This window comes from Bubalus kerabau, chromosome 1 (assembly GCF_029407905.1).
Source record: "Bubalus kerabau isolate K-KA32 ecotype Philippines breed swamp buffalo chromosome 1, PCC_UOA_SB_1v2, whole genome shotgun sequence".
Taxonomy (NCBI): domain Eukaryota; kingdom Metazoa; phylum Chordata; class Mammalia; order Artiodactyla; family Bovidae; genus Bubalus; species Bubalus kerabau.
This window is the reverse complement of record NC_073624.1, coordinates 38792036-38807729: the sequence shown is the minus strand read 5'-3', so window position 1 is coordinate 38807729 and position 15694 is coordinate 38792036. Positions and strand designations below refer to the sequence as shown.

General features: G+C 40.4%; 1 protein-coding gene across 4 annotated transcripts in view; it reads left to right on the top strand.

Annotated features, from left to right (window-relative positions):
* The window catches only part of ITPR2 (inositol 1,4,5-trisphosphate receptor type 2), a 586098-nt gene that overhangs the window by 107193 nt on the left and 463211 nt on the right, over positions 1 to 15694 (top strand). The window lies entirely within an intron of this gene.

The following is a 15694-nucleotide window of genomic DNA, read 5'->3' as shown; positions in this document are numbered from 1 at the left end:
TATAAACACTCGTGTACAAGTTTTTGTGTGGATATACATTTTCAGTTATCTTGGGTATAGACCTAGTCTTGAAAAGCACATCCTCTTGGTGGCTGGTTTCTTCTGATCAGCATTATATCTGTGTAGTTAATTCATTTGTGGTATTGTGTGTTTCAGCAGTTCATTCTTTTTCACTACTCTTTAGGATTCTGTTCTATGAATGTACCACAATTTATTTATCCAAATATGATTGATGGACATTTGGACTATTTCCAGTTTGGGGCTATGGTAAATAATACTGCTGTGAACATTCTTTATATGGCTTTTGGTGGAAAAAGCACTCATTTCTCCTGGATAAACACACAAAAGTGATGTTGCTAGGTTATCCTTCTTCATCTGTCTTTCCACATTGTTCTGGCGTGCTTATTCACGCTGGTGCTGGGCACACCCTTGGCTTCTTGCCAACTTGCTGCAAGAGTCCATCCCTTCCTGGGCACACATTTAGGACTGACTTTTATCTGGTCTCTCTGAAGCATCTTGTAACAATCCTGTCCTTCCTTAATATATCTTCTCCACCCCCCACCGCCCCCCCACCCCCGGTGATTAACAAAGCCAAGTTTAGCACATTTGTGGATTTGTGGACCTCCGTGAGTCCCATCCAGCTGTTTGTTCATGGTTCCCAGGGCAAGAATCTTCTCAATTTTGTGATGCTTTAAACATATCAGTCCTCTTCAACCTTCCCCCTATTCTTTAAGATCTTCTGTTGCAAGATGTCACTGTACAAGTAGGAAGGACCGTATGTGTGACTCTTTGCAACCCCATGAACGCCTGCCAGGCTCCTCCTCTGTCCATGGGGATTCTCCAGGCAAGAATACTGCAGTGGGTTACCATGCCCTCCTCCAGGGATCTTCCCAACCCAAGGATCGAACCCACGTCTCCTGCATTGCAGGGAGATTCTTTACTGTCTGAGCTACCAGGGAAGCCCTGAAGGACCATATATTCACATATATAAAACTGGCTAATACAGAGACCCTGACCTTGCTGGGAAAAGAGGTTAGAAATATTAGCACTTAGAAAAGTCACTGTCTTGTTGGGAAACTCTTATTGTTTCAATTCTGCTAACCTTTGAGAAATTTTCTAATTTCTTCTAATTAACAGAAGTGGTATCCTTCACTACTTCTGTTAAATAAACTCCTTAACTGGAGGCTAAAAGGGATACACTGCAACTGAACTAGTCTCTCCCCGGCTGAGAAGGCGTCACCATGGCCTCAGACACAGCCAGCCTCCGAGTGGTATATGCTGCCTTGAGCTTCGTCCCTCACTGGGAGCTTTCCCCTCCTCAGCCTGGGCAGGTTTCCTGCCTCAGATTTTTCTTTATGGGGAATAATTGGGTGCTACTTAATCACAGAGTTCCATGGAAAAGAATATGAGTGGACTAAACAAAGTAGACAGTTAAGTAGTTCATAGTAAGTTAGATCTTTTTCTTGGGAAAATGAAAAATTCTTGTTTAAACAGTTTTTGTTAAAAAATTTGTTAAAATTTTTTTTGTAGAGAGTTTTATAAAGCACAGTGAAAATCACTTTTCCTTCCTCTGCAATGCTCACTTCCATTCCTCAAGGCGAATAGTTTATCTTCCTTGTGTTTTTATCAAGCATATAATAGCGTGGTGTAGCTTAGTTTGTTTTTATAACACCGAGATCACATTATGCATGTGGTGTAGTTTACTTCTTCCACTTGGCAGGGCAGCACAGATGTGTTTCTGTGGATGTGCTTTAAAGTGCTGATGTCCCTCCCTTTTTTCTTGTCTTTTTTAATGCTTAGTTTTCTTTACTCGTGTTTAGAGTAATGAGTTGATACCTTGACCTCCAAAGAAGACTAATAAGTATTTTTTCTTAAAACTGTGAACTCATGGATTTTAACATATTTGCTGTGCTTTAGTCCACTTTAGTCATGAACCTTTAGGCACGGATAGCCCCATCCTTGTTGAGTAGGAGCCTCTTTTGACGTGACTCAGTCGGCGTCACTCACTTTCAGGTAGGACAAGGTATTCCAGGCTGTTCTTTCCTCCAAATTAGAATTAAAATTTGGGTTAAGCCTCAGTTTTATTGTGTGCTGTGTTTAGGAAAATGTGTCTCACTAGGTTTAATCAGGTCTCCCTGCTGCACCCCTGGGTGTGCCTTATCAGTCCATCGCCAGGTATGTGTGAGAGCCTGCAGGTGCAGAGAAGGGCAGCTAGAGCCTGATCTGTAGCCAGCAAGTCACCTCTTCCTCCCAAACCAAGCAAACTACAACCCAAACAGCAAAAAAAAAAAAAAAAAATCCTTATTATGTCCTCAGAGTTTTATCTTTTATCTTAAGACTATTTATGGGACACCACTGATCCATCGAAAAGAAAGCAGTTTAGTGTTATATACAAATCTAGTGATTTATTTTTTTTTCAGCTTTATTTTACAGTAACTTACATATAATAACACTCACCCATTTTAAGTGCCTAGTTCAATAAGTTTTGGAAAATGCAGTTTTGCAGCCAACACATGATCATATTTCCATTACCCCCAACTCAAAAATTCTTTTGCCCCCTTGCAGTCAAGCCTTGTCCCCAGCCCAGTACTAGGTGAACCACTGACTGTCTTGGATGCTCTAGTTTGGCCTTTTCTAGAATTTCATATAAATGGCATCATTATGCTGTATAGTTTTTTGGTGTCTGGCTTCCATGGGTGTCCCTGGTAGCTCAGATGGCAAAGAATCGACCTGCAATGTGAAAGATCTGGGTTTGATCCCTGAGTCAGGAAGATCTGGGGAAGGGAATGGCAATCCACTTAGTGTTCTTGTCTAGGAAATCCCTGGACAAAGGAGCCTGGCAGGCTACAGTCGAGAGGGTGACAAAGAGTCGGACATGATTGAGCAACTAACACTTTCACACTTTCTTCCACTTTGTGTATATTTTTGAGATTTATCCATGCTGTTTTGTGTATGAGTAATTCAGTCTTTTTTTTTTTTTTTTGACTCCGTAATATTCCATTCTGTGGATATACTAATACATTTGAAGTTGGGTTGTTTCCCTTTCTTGTTTTTGGCTATTATGAATAATGCTGATATAAACACGTGTGGACCGGGAAGTCTGACGTGCTGCATTTCACGGAGGTTGCAAAGAGTAGGACAAGACTTAGCAACTGAACAACAAACATTTGTATATGAGGCTTTGTGTGGACATGTGTTTTGATTTTCTTGAGTAGATACCTTGGAACGAGGATTCCTGAATTGTATATTCAGTGTATATTTAATTTTTCAAGAAATTGCCAAAATGCCCTGTCTCCTGCAGAAGCTACTCTGTCACCCCATCTTCTAATTTTCTAACTTCTCATGTCCAGCCTGCTCTCTGGAAGTCTTCCCTTTCCTGCCATTTCCTAGTTCTTCAGTATCTTACTGCCCTGCCTTCCCAACATGCAAAATAGCTGGTTTATGTGTGTCCTTTCCACCTTTAGTGTATAAAAGCACAGACTCTGATGGCAGTTACGAGGGTTTGACTCCTAGCTCCACTGCTTGTTTAATTCTGTGACCCTGGGCAAAACCTAACCTTCTACCTCCACTTTCACTATCTGTGAAATGGGAATGAGAGTAGGACCTTTCTCTCATTTTTCTTTTTTTGATTTATTTACATTTATTTTAATTTTTTTTAAATTAAAATGAAATTTAGTTGACTTACAATATTAGTTTCTGATGTGCAATATAGTAATTTGGTATTTTTATAGATTATACGTCATACAAAGTTATTATAAAATATTGACTATATTCCATGTGCTATACAGTATGTCCTTGTAATTTATTTTTTTTAATTTTTATTGGAGTATGATAGAATTGATGTGAAGCTCTTATCATAGTGCTTGGTGCATAGTGTCTGACCATTCATTGTTAGCTGTTATTAGAGTGTGTGTGAGTGTGTGTGTGTTCTGCAGAGAGGGTGTTTCTTAGTTTTCATTCTTTAAACTTCAATTCTCTGTTCACCTTCTTTTCATCTGAAAGGATCTTATGAAATTAAGCAACTTAAGTGACAAAATATCACAGCAAGCATGCTTCTGAAACTCTGAGGTATAATCGAACAACTGTATTTGCTCATCTGGAATGTAAAGTTGGAAGTAATAATAATGGATATTTATGTAATGCTTTAACTTTGAGTATTTTACCCTTTGCTGACAGATATTTCATAGTGAAAGACTTAGAAGGTCTAGGGCTGCCATTTCTTGGTCTTTGTAATAGTGAGACGCCAGACCAGTCCATGATGTGATAAACACAGATGGGGCAGGTGAGCTGTCTGAGCTTTTTATCAGGAAATTGTAAACATGAACTCTATAACCTTTCATGCCAGTCATCTCTGCCATGGGTCCCGTCGTAACACAGAAGGCAGTAGGTAGTATATAGAAAGGGCCTTCCTCCTAACACAAGATCCCTTTGACAGCATTTCTCATCTGCCTCTGCCTGAACGCTATTGTGAAAGCTAACTTGCCTGTGGTTAATTTGATATTGTTCTTCAAATAGCATGATCTCTATATTATACCGGCTTCCCTGTGTGCCCAACTTTGGAGATAGGCTATTTTGTCAGGGTGCCACCTAAACAGTTGCAGCTATAATTGAGCCCCGCATTCTGAGTGTGCATCATTGAGCCTAATATTCTGAATGTGTCCCAGTTCCCTGGTTGAAGCTGCATTCTTCCGTGAATCAGCCTGAAATGTCTCCATCGCCTTTCCAGTCGCAATATCATGGTATTCATTTATTATATTTGGGGTGAACATATACTTTATCGTCTAAATAGGATACTTTTGAGAGTAAAAAAGGACACAGTAATTAAACTCAGGCACCAGGCATAAAACCAGAATTGGCCTGGACACATAAAATTATATGAAGTTGAACTCAAATCTGTCAGATACTCAAGCAGCTGCATTTTTCTGAATTTAAATTCAGAACTGAACTTTTGTTAAAGTTTCATTGTGTTGATGTTTGTCCTGTACAGATTATTTCAAATCTAGATTTTTGTCTGTCAAATTAATTATTCATCCCCATTCTGTGCCATGTGAAAATTTGATACACACCTTTCTTGCACATCCTTCCCAGTTGTTGGTAATATAAAAGTTACCTCCCCAGATCCACAGCACCAGCTCATCTCCACTTTTAAACTGAGGCCCAGGATCTTAGAGTGTTCCCGTCTCAAATATTTGCATTTTAACAGGAGACAAAAATGAGTAAAACCTTTTGGAGCAGAAAGAACAGAAATCTAACAATTGTTTCTCAGGCAATTTGACAGGTGTTTTCTCTGCAAATTTTGAGCATCTTCCATATACTAGATATTAGGTGCTGAATGCAGTGCTGTGCACTGTGCTTAGTTGCTCAGTTGTGTCTGACTCTTTGTGACCCCGTGGACTGTAGCCCGCCAGGCTCCTCTGTCCACGGGGATTCTCCAGGCAAGAATACTGGTGTGGGTTGCCATGCTCTCCTCCAGGGGATCTTCCCAACCCAGGGATCAAACCCAGGGGGATTCTTTACCATCTGAGCCACCAGGGAAGCCCAAGAATACTGGAGTGGGTAGCCTAATTCCTCCTCCAGGGGAACTTCGTGACCCAGGAATTGAACCAGGGTCTCCTGCATTGCAGGTAGATTCTTTACCAGCTGAGCTACCAGGGAAGCTGAATGTAGAGTTACATGCAAATATGTTAGTTATCAAAAATACCATCTGATGGATAGGCAAGGTTGTAAAGGTAGAGGAGGTGTTTTCTCTACAGATTCTGAGCGTCTTCCATATGCCAGATAATAGGTGGTGAATGTAGAGTTACATGCAAATGTTACTTAGAAAAAGGTGCCATCTGATGGATAGATAAGGTAATAAAGGTAGAGGTCAACTAGAGTGGGAGTGAAAAAGAGGAAGATATATTTCAAAGGATATCTTCCTGTTCTATTGTAATTGCCTATATAGAAACTTTATGGGGCAATTAATAGAAGGATAATTTTTATTTCAAAGTAAAAACTGGATTTCAAAAGTCTATAAATCAAGAAAAATTTCCTTTGATCATGTCAGTTTTCACTCTCTTGACAACAGAATTCCTTCCTTCTTTTGTTTCCTTTCCTTCCCCTCCTTTTCTCCTCTCTTTATGTAGATTTGTTTTTTAAAAATTTCATTTCCTTTAACCCTAACCTGTATTCATGTGTAATCCTATAGAATAGTCACTTTGAAACACTTTGTATTGCAACTCTCAGTGTGGAATACTGAATACTGTATGTTTCACATCGTAATCCAGCATGTAACACACACACACACGTGTACATGCACACACACACACAGACACACAAAGCAAGTTTCTTGAATAGAATACTTGCTAGTGCAGTGACTTCTGTTTACCTTCTCTTTTCTTCCCATTCCATTTCATTCCATCTCTCTTGAAGCTCCATGCTGATGTAGGGTAGAAACCATCACAATATTGTAAAACAATTATCCTCCAATTAAAAATAAAATAAGATTAAAAAGTCAAATGCCATTTCATTCCATCCCATTTCATTTCAGTCCATTCAAAAAGGGCTGACTGAAACCAAGTATATTGACTTCAAACTTGGTTTGCATAATTATAGTTTTTAAAACAATTATTGTTGTTCAGTTGCTAAGCCATGTCTGACTGTTTGTGACCCCAGGGATTGCAGCATACCAGGCTTCCCTGTCCTTCACTCTTTCCCAGAGCTTGCTCAAACTCATGTCCATTGAATTATTGTCCATTTACTTATAAATTATCTGTAGAGATAGATACTTTATGATCATAATCAACAAAAAGTAGTTTTACTTGGGCACAACTCTGCAACAATAGTGATGATTAGGACTTTGTCATCTTTTTTTTTTTTCCCCTATGGGTAAATATCTGCTCACAGAGGACCTAGCATGAGACAGTGATTTTGTTTTGGTTCTCTTGTATGGGTATAACAATGAATTCAACAGCTAGATAATGAACAGCAAGAAATTCTTCAATCTAAATATTACATAACTCTCCATTATATAATTATAACTTGGCATAAAATATTTTGTGTTCAACTTTAAAAAAGTTTAAGCCAGGAGTTATTATTGCCATCCTGCAATTGGTTTAAAAAGCTCATCACTATAAAGTTATTTTACCTGTCTTAAAAGTTTAGTTATTCAGCTATTTGAAAATTACTACTTTTAAAGTGGAGGCCTTGAGACCATGAAATATCCTGCCTGATTGTTTCTAGGTTGCTACTTTGTTACTTCTATTAAGTCAGAGTTGGAGATACTCAGCCCTTTTTAAAATACATTTTTGGGTCCTTGTAGGAGACATTTGCCAAGAAGGCAATGACACCCCACTCCAGTACTCTTGCCTGGAAAATCCCATGGATGGAGGAGCCTGGTGGGCTGCAGTCCATGAGGTCGCTAAGAGTAGGACACGACTGAGCGACTTCAGTTTCACTTTCATGCATTGGAGAAGGAAATGGCAACCCACTCCAGTGTTCTTGCTTGGAGAATCCCAGGGACGGGAGAGCCTGGTGGGCTGCCGTCTATGGGGTTGCACAGAGTCGGACACTACTGAAGTGACTTAGCAGCAGCAGCAGCAGCAGGAGAGGTTTGAGCTTCCCAGGTGGAGTTAGTGATGAAGAACCCACCTGCCAAAGCAGGAGACATAAGAGATGTGGGTTCAGTCCCTGGTTTGGGAAGATCCCCTGGAGGAGGGAATGACAACCCACTCCAGTATTCTTGCATGGAAAATCCCATGGACAGAGGAGCCCTAAGAGCTGGACATGACTGAAGCAACTTGGCACATATGCACAGGAGAAGTTAAGCATCTCTAGGAGTATGAAACCAGGAAAAGCTAGACTATCATGTTGTGTTTTGATTTCAGTAAATGTACCTAAATGTATCTCTTAGCGTGTATCAGAATTTTATTCTTTTTATGGCGGAGCTATAGTCCGTTGTAAGTGTATACCACATTTTGTTTGTCTATTCATCTCTTGATGGATGTTTGGATTTCTTTTACTTCTTGTAAAAACAGAGATTGATCTGGAGTAAATCTAAAAACTATTTTTGAAAATTTAGGATAGATCTTCAGTTTCAGTTTCTTCATTTATCAAACTAATGCTAACCTCAAAGGGTTTTTAGAAGAATTAAGTTAGGAAATGTGACAAGCTCTGATACATAGGAGACACTATAAAAGTGTATTATATAGTTATAAATGAAAATACAAGTAAACACGTATAAAATATATATAAGTATTCTGTATATGTATATCTATGTCTATATGTATGGTGTTGGTAGTGGTTTAGTTGCTCAGTGGTGTCCATCTCGTTTGTGATCCCATGGACTGTAGCCCACCAGGTTCCTCTGTCCATGGAATTCTCCAGGCAAGAATAGTGGAGTGGGTTGCCATTTCCTTTTCCAGGGGATCTTCCTAACCCAGAAATCAAACCCACATCTCCTGCTTGGCAGGCAGATTCTTTATCACTGAGCCATCCTGGGAAGCCCTATGTCTATATGTATACACACACACATTTATGTATGTATAAATTTGCTTCAGTTTCTTTCAGACTTGATATTTGTGTATTGTGACTTGAAGACTTGTGTTTTGATTTTGGAATCAGCCTGCTTATTACACATTTTTTGATTGTCAGCGTTAATATGAAACTTTAAGAATGGGAAATTAATTGAAAATTATAAATTATGATGTTTTGGTAGTGAATTCTGCTTAGGCCTAGTGTTTGCTTAGTGCTAAAATTAAAACCTTGACAGGAATGAAAATAAGCATTGGTACATTTGAATTTTATTTTTCTGTCTCATTCCAGAGGAAGCAGAATATAACATTTCATTTGTTTTTGAGAATTTAGCCATTAATGTAGGAATCAGGTAATAAATGTTTTTGAGACTAAGATGTTGTAACATTCCTATTGATGTCTTAACATTTAATTAATTATATATGCATATGTGGCACACTGGGCTTCCCTTGTGGCTCAGCTGGTAAAGAATCCACCTGCAATGCAGGAGACCTGGGTTCAATCCCTGGGTTGGGAAGATCCCCTGGAGAAGGGAAAGGCTACTCACTCCAGTACTCTGGTCTGGAGAATTCCATGGACTGTATAGTCCATGGGCTCACCAAGAGTTGGTTAGGACTGAGTGACTTTCACTTCACTTTCATGTGGCATACCTCCCATGATAAAACATAAATGTTCCTTTGAAGTATTGTAATTGTTTTATATCTATCTATCTAGATATCAGAAATCTATATATTTATAGACGTAGATAGATATCTATGGGGTTGCAAAGAGTCGGACTCGACTGAGCAACTTTCACTCACTCAGATAGATATATTTCAGAGGATTTCAGTTCACATTCTGACTTAATTCCTTACCAACTTTTTGGATTTGAGAGAAGTATCAATTTCTTTCTCTGGAATATAGAGAAAATTATCCTCGCTAACTCTCAATGTTGTTGTGAAGATCAGATGTTCTTCATTATGAATATGCAGTGCTCTCTATAGTTTACGAGGTGCTCCAAGGCAGTTAACTGTATCGAGCAAACCAAGTATGGTATCAACATCTGTCACTGCGGGGCCAGACAGTCACTTCACAGGGCTTTCAAGCATCCTGTGTGTGATTGACCTTGAGTATATTTGTAAGTTATTTCAATCTATAGATTCTGTCTTGAATGACTAAGGCAACTTACTTTGAGCTTTTACTCCCTATGTCAGAGAAGGAAAAGGTTAGATTTTATCTGGAGCCCCTTTGAATTGTAACATTTTCATAATCTACAGGCCTTTTCTCTCCTTCTTCAGTAGTAAAAATAGCTGACTTTTGCTTAGAAGAAGCTATCCTGCAGTCTTCATGCTGGAAGCCGCGTATTGTGATAAATTTTAACGTGTGCTAACACCTGCAGTAAATTTTCTTTGGCCTTTGTAACATTCTAGAGGACGCTTCCCCTCTTAGACATCCTCTATCCTTGCCTTTGATCATGATCAGGGAGTAGATGTTTGGTTTGAAATTTCCACGCATAAACAAAACAAAACAGACTCCTTTAAAAAAAACATACACTAAACTTAAAGAGTTCTTTAAACACATTGTATTTCAGGATACATTTCTTAGAGAAACTGAAAAATAAGACGAGAGCTACAATTATATTTTTGGCCAGTGAATGTGTACCTCTCTCTGACCAACTGTTAATTCTAATTGCTGGCATCCAGTCACTCCTCATCTGCCTGTCCCTGGCCCTGGGGAGAGTTTTGTTACCACTTTCCATTTTATCATTGGGAAGGGCCTGTTGTCTTCATGGAACTCTGCTCCATCCGGTTTATATTAAAAACAGGAGAAGCTCAGAGGCTCTCCCTCCCCACCTTTCTCCATGTGGAGATAATAAAGCCCTTGGCAGCCACATTCCCTGTAATCAGCATGAGGTAATTTTACAGGCTTCCATGAAAGAGCCATTTGTTGAATGCCTGCTTTGTGACACCCATTTGCTGATGGTTTAATGTCTTGCCTCATTTAAATCTTATGACATCTCTTGGAGGGAGAAGAAATGAAACAAAGTTTTCTTTCCACCATTACCAAGGGAAATTGTTGGCTACTGCATAACTTGAACTTTATGTATAATAACCTAGAATAGAGTCCTACAGACAGTTTCTGGGGTGCAAAAGCTGCCTTGTATTTTAGGAAGCACTTGTATCTGTACAAAGCAAAACATTTGAGAACTATTTAGTGAGGTATTGCGAGTAGAAATTTAGACTGGTTTCCTTCCAGACGCACATGGAGTCACTTGGGAAGGTTAGTTCTTTGATTTACAGTGTTACATACTGAGGAATCAGAGAAGGCAATGGTACCCCACTCCAGTACTCTTGCCTGGAAAATCCCATGGATAGAGGAGCCTGGTGGGCTGCAGTCCATGGGGTCGCGAAGAGTCGGACATGACTGAGCGACTTCACTTTCACTTTTCACTTTCCTGCATTGGAGAAGGAAATTGCAACCCACTCCAGAGTCGGACACGACTGAAGTGACTTAGCAGCAGCAGCAGCAGCATACTGAGGAATACATGCTCCACACCATTTGAATGGCTTTCATATTTCTTCCCTCCATGAGCACTTATTAGAAGGTTTAAGATGCCAGCAGATCTTTCAGTTTAACGTGAACACTTCTGGGAGGTTTGATTTCCTTCCGTGGTTTTAAAATAAATATTCCAATTTTAAGACTTTTTTTTTTAACAATATTGCTTGACTGAACATAGCCTGTTTAGTCAGATTTATAGCATTTTCTGACCTTCTATAGTTCTGCAAAATTGCTGGCCTTAGATCTTAAGGTTAAGTTTTGTTTTTTTTTTTAATTTAACTCGAATTACTTGCTTGTAATTACTTGTTTGTGCTTTTGATGTTTGCTCTATGAAGCAAACCTTGCCTTTTTTTTAAAAATTATTCTTTGAGGCTTGAAATGCTAGAGATTGTTGCCACCTAGTTAATAAGTGAAACTAAGTAGCTTTGTAATTAGAAAACTCCCTGAGGTCTTTTTTCCTAGCAGTATATACATCTTTAAATTTAGAGAACGAGCAGACAGAGGGGTTCCAGAGTTCTGGAAGCAGGGTGAGGAGGGTGGTGAGAGTGGATAGATAGGTCTGGATTCCTGCATGCCAAAGAAAGTGTTAGTTGCTCAGTCATGTCCGACTCTTTGTGAGCCCATGTAGCCCACCAGGCTCCTTTGTCCATGGAATTCTCCAGGCAAGAATATTGGAGTGGGTGGCCATTCCCTTCTCCAGGGGATCTTCCCAACCCAGGAATTGAAACCTGGGTTTCCTGCATTGCAGGTGGATTCTTTACCAGCTAAGCCACCAGCGAAGAGAAAGGAAGGCTTTCTGTCAAGGCTGTACCCATGCTGGTGCTAGTTATTGCTTCTGCATGTTGTAAAAGATACTAAGGCTATGGTTTTCCCAGTGATCGTGTATGGATGTGAGAGTTGGACTGTGAAGAAGGCTGAGTACCGAAGAATTGATGCTTTTGAACTGTGGTGTTGGAGAAGACTCTTGAGAGTCCCTTGGTCTGCAAGGAGATCCAACCAGTCCATCCTAAAGGAGATCAGTCCTGGGTGTTCATTGGAAGGTCTGATGCTGAAGCTAAAACTCCAGTACTTTGGCCACCTCATGCAAAGTGTTGACTCATTGGAAAAGACCCTGATGTTGGGAGGAATTGGGGGCAGGAGGAGAAGGGGACGACAGAGGATGAGATAGCTGGATGGCATCACCGACTCGATGGACGTGAGTTTGGGTAAACTCCAGGAGTTGGTGATGGACAGGGAGGCCTGGCGTGCTGTGATTCATGGGGTTGCAAAGAGTTGGACATGACTGAGCGACTGAACTGGACTGAACTGAACTGAACATGGTAGTGCAGACTTCACCCTCTACTTGCTGTGCTTTTTCAGGGAATTAAAGAACTGTATACAAAGACACATTGTGGCGTCTGAGACTGTGGCATCAGTGAAGGGGTGAACACTTTGTCATGAATTTGACATTTTGGGGTTACGTTTGGGTTTAATCTGAGAGCTCTACTTTTTGAAGCTCTTTGCTGAGAGCTCTGTAAGTGTTTAGTCACTTCTTTATCTTAGTAAAGCTACTGCTGAATGAATGAAGCAATATTAAGAATAATACCTTACATTTGATGCTTTATTATAGGGCTTTTAAGTTCACAGAGTAATTTCACAGATTTTCTTTTTTTTTTTTTTTTTTGCTTATTTCAGCAGCCCTGTGAATTAGGTGTAGCAAGTATTATTACCACCTTTATTGTGCCGTAAATTTAAAATCAGACAGAATACGTGACTAGCCCAAGAACAGATTTTTAAAAATGTTTTCTAAAGGAGGTAGAGGGAGAGTCACACACACACACACACACACACACACACCACTGTTACCACCAACAGCATTTTTGCAGAGGTCTGAATGCCCTGGGTTTCTTCCTGTCAACCAGAATAGTCCTGTGATGATAGTACCCACAGGAAGACTTCAATTATTTACAAAATGAGATGCCTCCTGGGGAGGTGGCTGAGGAGAACTAAACAGGTGAGGCTCTGAAAATGGGAAGGGCTTTGAAAATCTAAGCCTTAGTGTCTCAACCAGGGTGGGAGGATGTCAGCTAGACGATCCTGATTTTCCCTCTCCCTCACCCTTCCCCACCCCACACTAATAGGTAAGACTAAGCCTGTCGGTTCTGATGCTTTCTTTTTAAATCTGCTGCTGCTGCTAAGTCGCTTCAGTTGTGTCCGACTCTGTGCGACCCCATAGACGGCAGCCCACCAGGCTCCCCCGTCCCTGGGATTCTCCAGGCAAGAACACTGGAGTGGGTTGCCATTTCCTTCTCCAATGCATGAAAGTGAACAGTGAAAATGAAGTCACTCAGTGTCCAACTCCTAGCGACCCCATGGACTTCAGCCCACCCTAAAACTCCCATATGCCTAGATCCTCCCTATCTCTGATCGTACTGGCAGTGGACTTTCATGCTGGGCTTCTCATCTTGTTTATGTCATCCTCCACCTGCTGTAAGAGCTGAAAACCCTAAGAATAGGGTGTTTTCCCTGGGGTAAAGAACATACTCCTAACCTAGAACATGGCACTCTGCAGACCCGGATTTCAGCAGTGTTGCCGATTTCATTTCACAGCCTGGAATGTCATTTTCTTGACTGGTTGGTAGGTCCCTGGACATTCTGCTTCTCTGCCCTTGTACCAGCCATGGACTGTGTTTGAGATACCCCACCGGCCAAAACCCCTGAGCATTCGAACCTTCTTGCCAACATGCTGAATTAGTTTAGATTCTTTTACACTTGACTTGTGTCTTCTCTGGAAGACTTTTCTGGATTCCCCCTAAACAATGTGAATGGGCTCTTGCATCTTTGAGGCTCACATCACCTTCTCCAGAGCCTCGTTGTGAAAATGCATCACACAGTTGATGTCTGTTTCACCCACTAGACTGAGAGCTTTCTGAGGACAGGGTCTGAGTCTTCACACCTAGAGGCACAGCCTACTAGTCAACCCTAGTTGGCTGGATGTTTGGATGCTTCACAATCGCTTTGGCTATGATGATGAGGACTGGGACAGTTTCTTTGCTAGCTACCCAAGGATACCATTCATTAAGAGTGCTCTTGGGGTGCTCTAGAATTTAGGAAAAAAATATTTTCTTTGTCAAAAGACTATTTCCTAATGGACTTAACTAGGGATTTGAAGTAATGGAGAACCCATTTTTTTTTTTTTTTCTTTCTTCATAGATGAAGGTAATCAGAAGTAGAGATTGCAGATTATGGAGTTGAGTTCTACTTAAATATAGACTTGTATTTTTGCTGCACTAAACAGTGTAGGGAGAAGGCAATGACACCCCACTCCAGTACTCTTGCCTGGAAAATCCCATGGATGGAGGAGCCTGGTAGGATGCAGTCCATGGGGTCGCTAAGAGTCAGGCACGACTGAGCAACTTCACTTTGACTTTTCACTTGCATGCATTGGAGAAGGAAATGGCAACCCACTCCAGTGTTCTTGCCTGGAGAATCCCAGGGACGGGGGAACCTGGTGGGCTGCCGTCTCTGGGGTCGCACACAGTCAGACACGACTGAAGTGACTTAGCAGCAGCAGCAAACAGTGTAGGGTTTGGCTATTTGCCTAATATAGGACAGTTAAAGCAGTCTGCTGTATTACTTTGGGAGTATTCTTTTGGAGATCTCACTAAACAACCTTCATATGCGTGCTTGTAAAACTTGTATATTCTCTTTGTAGATACTAATATATAGGAATAGTTTCTAGGGGTTATCAACTATGTTGCCAAGGAAAACGGTTTTTAAATCTAGTTATTTGGGTTTCGCACGCTTGTGCCTGGTGAGGATTCCTGTCTCCTGCTCTAATTATGACAGTCTTTCGACCTACTTTGAGCAGTTACAAGGTGTCTGTTTTCTGCTACTTACAAAATATTTACTCATCCACATCAATAACTTTTAGACCAGAAGTTAATAATGTTTTCTATAGGTGTATATGTGTAGAGGGGAAGCAATCAATAGAATTTGTATTATTTCTAATTACAAGCTATAGAAAAAAGTCATTATTTCTTCTGAGTTTTAAAACTTCCTTAAGTAATTTACAGTAATATTTCTTGATCATGTGTGCCATTAGAACCAAAAGGAAGTGAGATTTGAAAAGAGATTGTCTCGGACTTCCCTGGTGGTGCAGTGGATAGGCATCCACCTGCCAATGCAGGGGACAGGGGTTCAACCCCTGGTCCGGGAAGATCCCACATGCTATGGAACAACTAAACCCCTGTAACACAAATACTGAGCCTGTGCTCTGGAAGCCTGATCTGCAACTAGTGAACCCATGTGTTGCAACCACTGAAGCCTGTGAGCCTAGAGCCTGTGCTCCACAACAAGAGAAGCGACTGCAATGAGGAGCCTGTGTACAACAGTGAAAAGTAGTCCCTGCTCACCACAACTGGGGAAAATCTGAGTGCAGCAACAAAAACCCAGTGCAGCCAAAAATAAATAAATAAACAAAAGTATATACAAAAAGAAAAGAGATCACCTCATTTAATTCTATACTTAATTTTAAAGAGAATAATAGAATGAGTATATATATATTTATAATATAGTCAATAATGTGCCTAAAACTGACATTTGAGTTGACTGAATTGTATCTTTGGAAATGTATTTGAAAAATGAAAATGAATGTGAATATTAA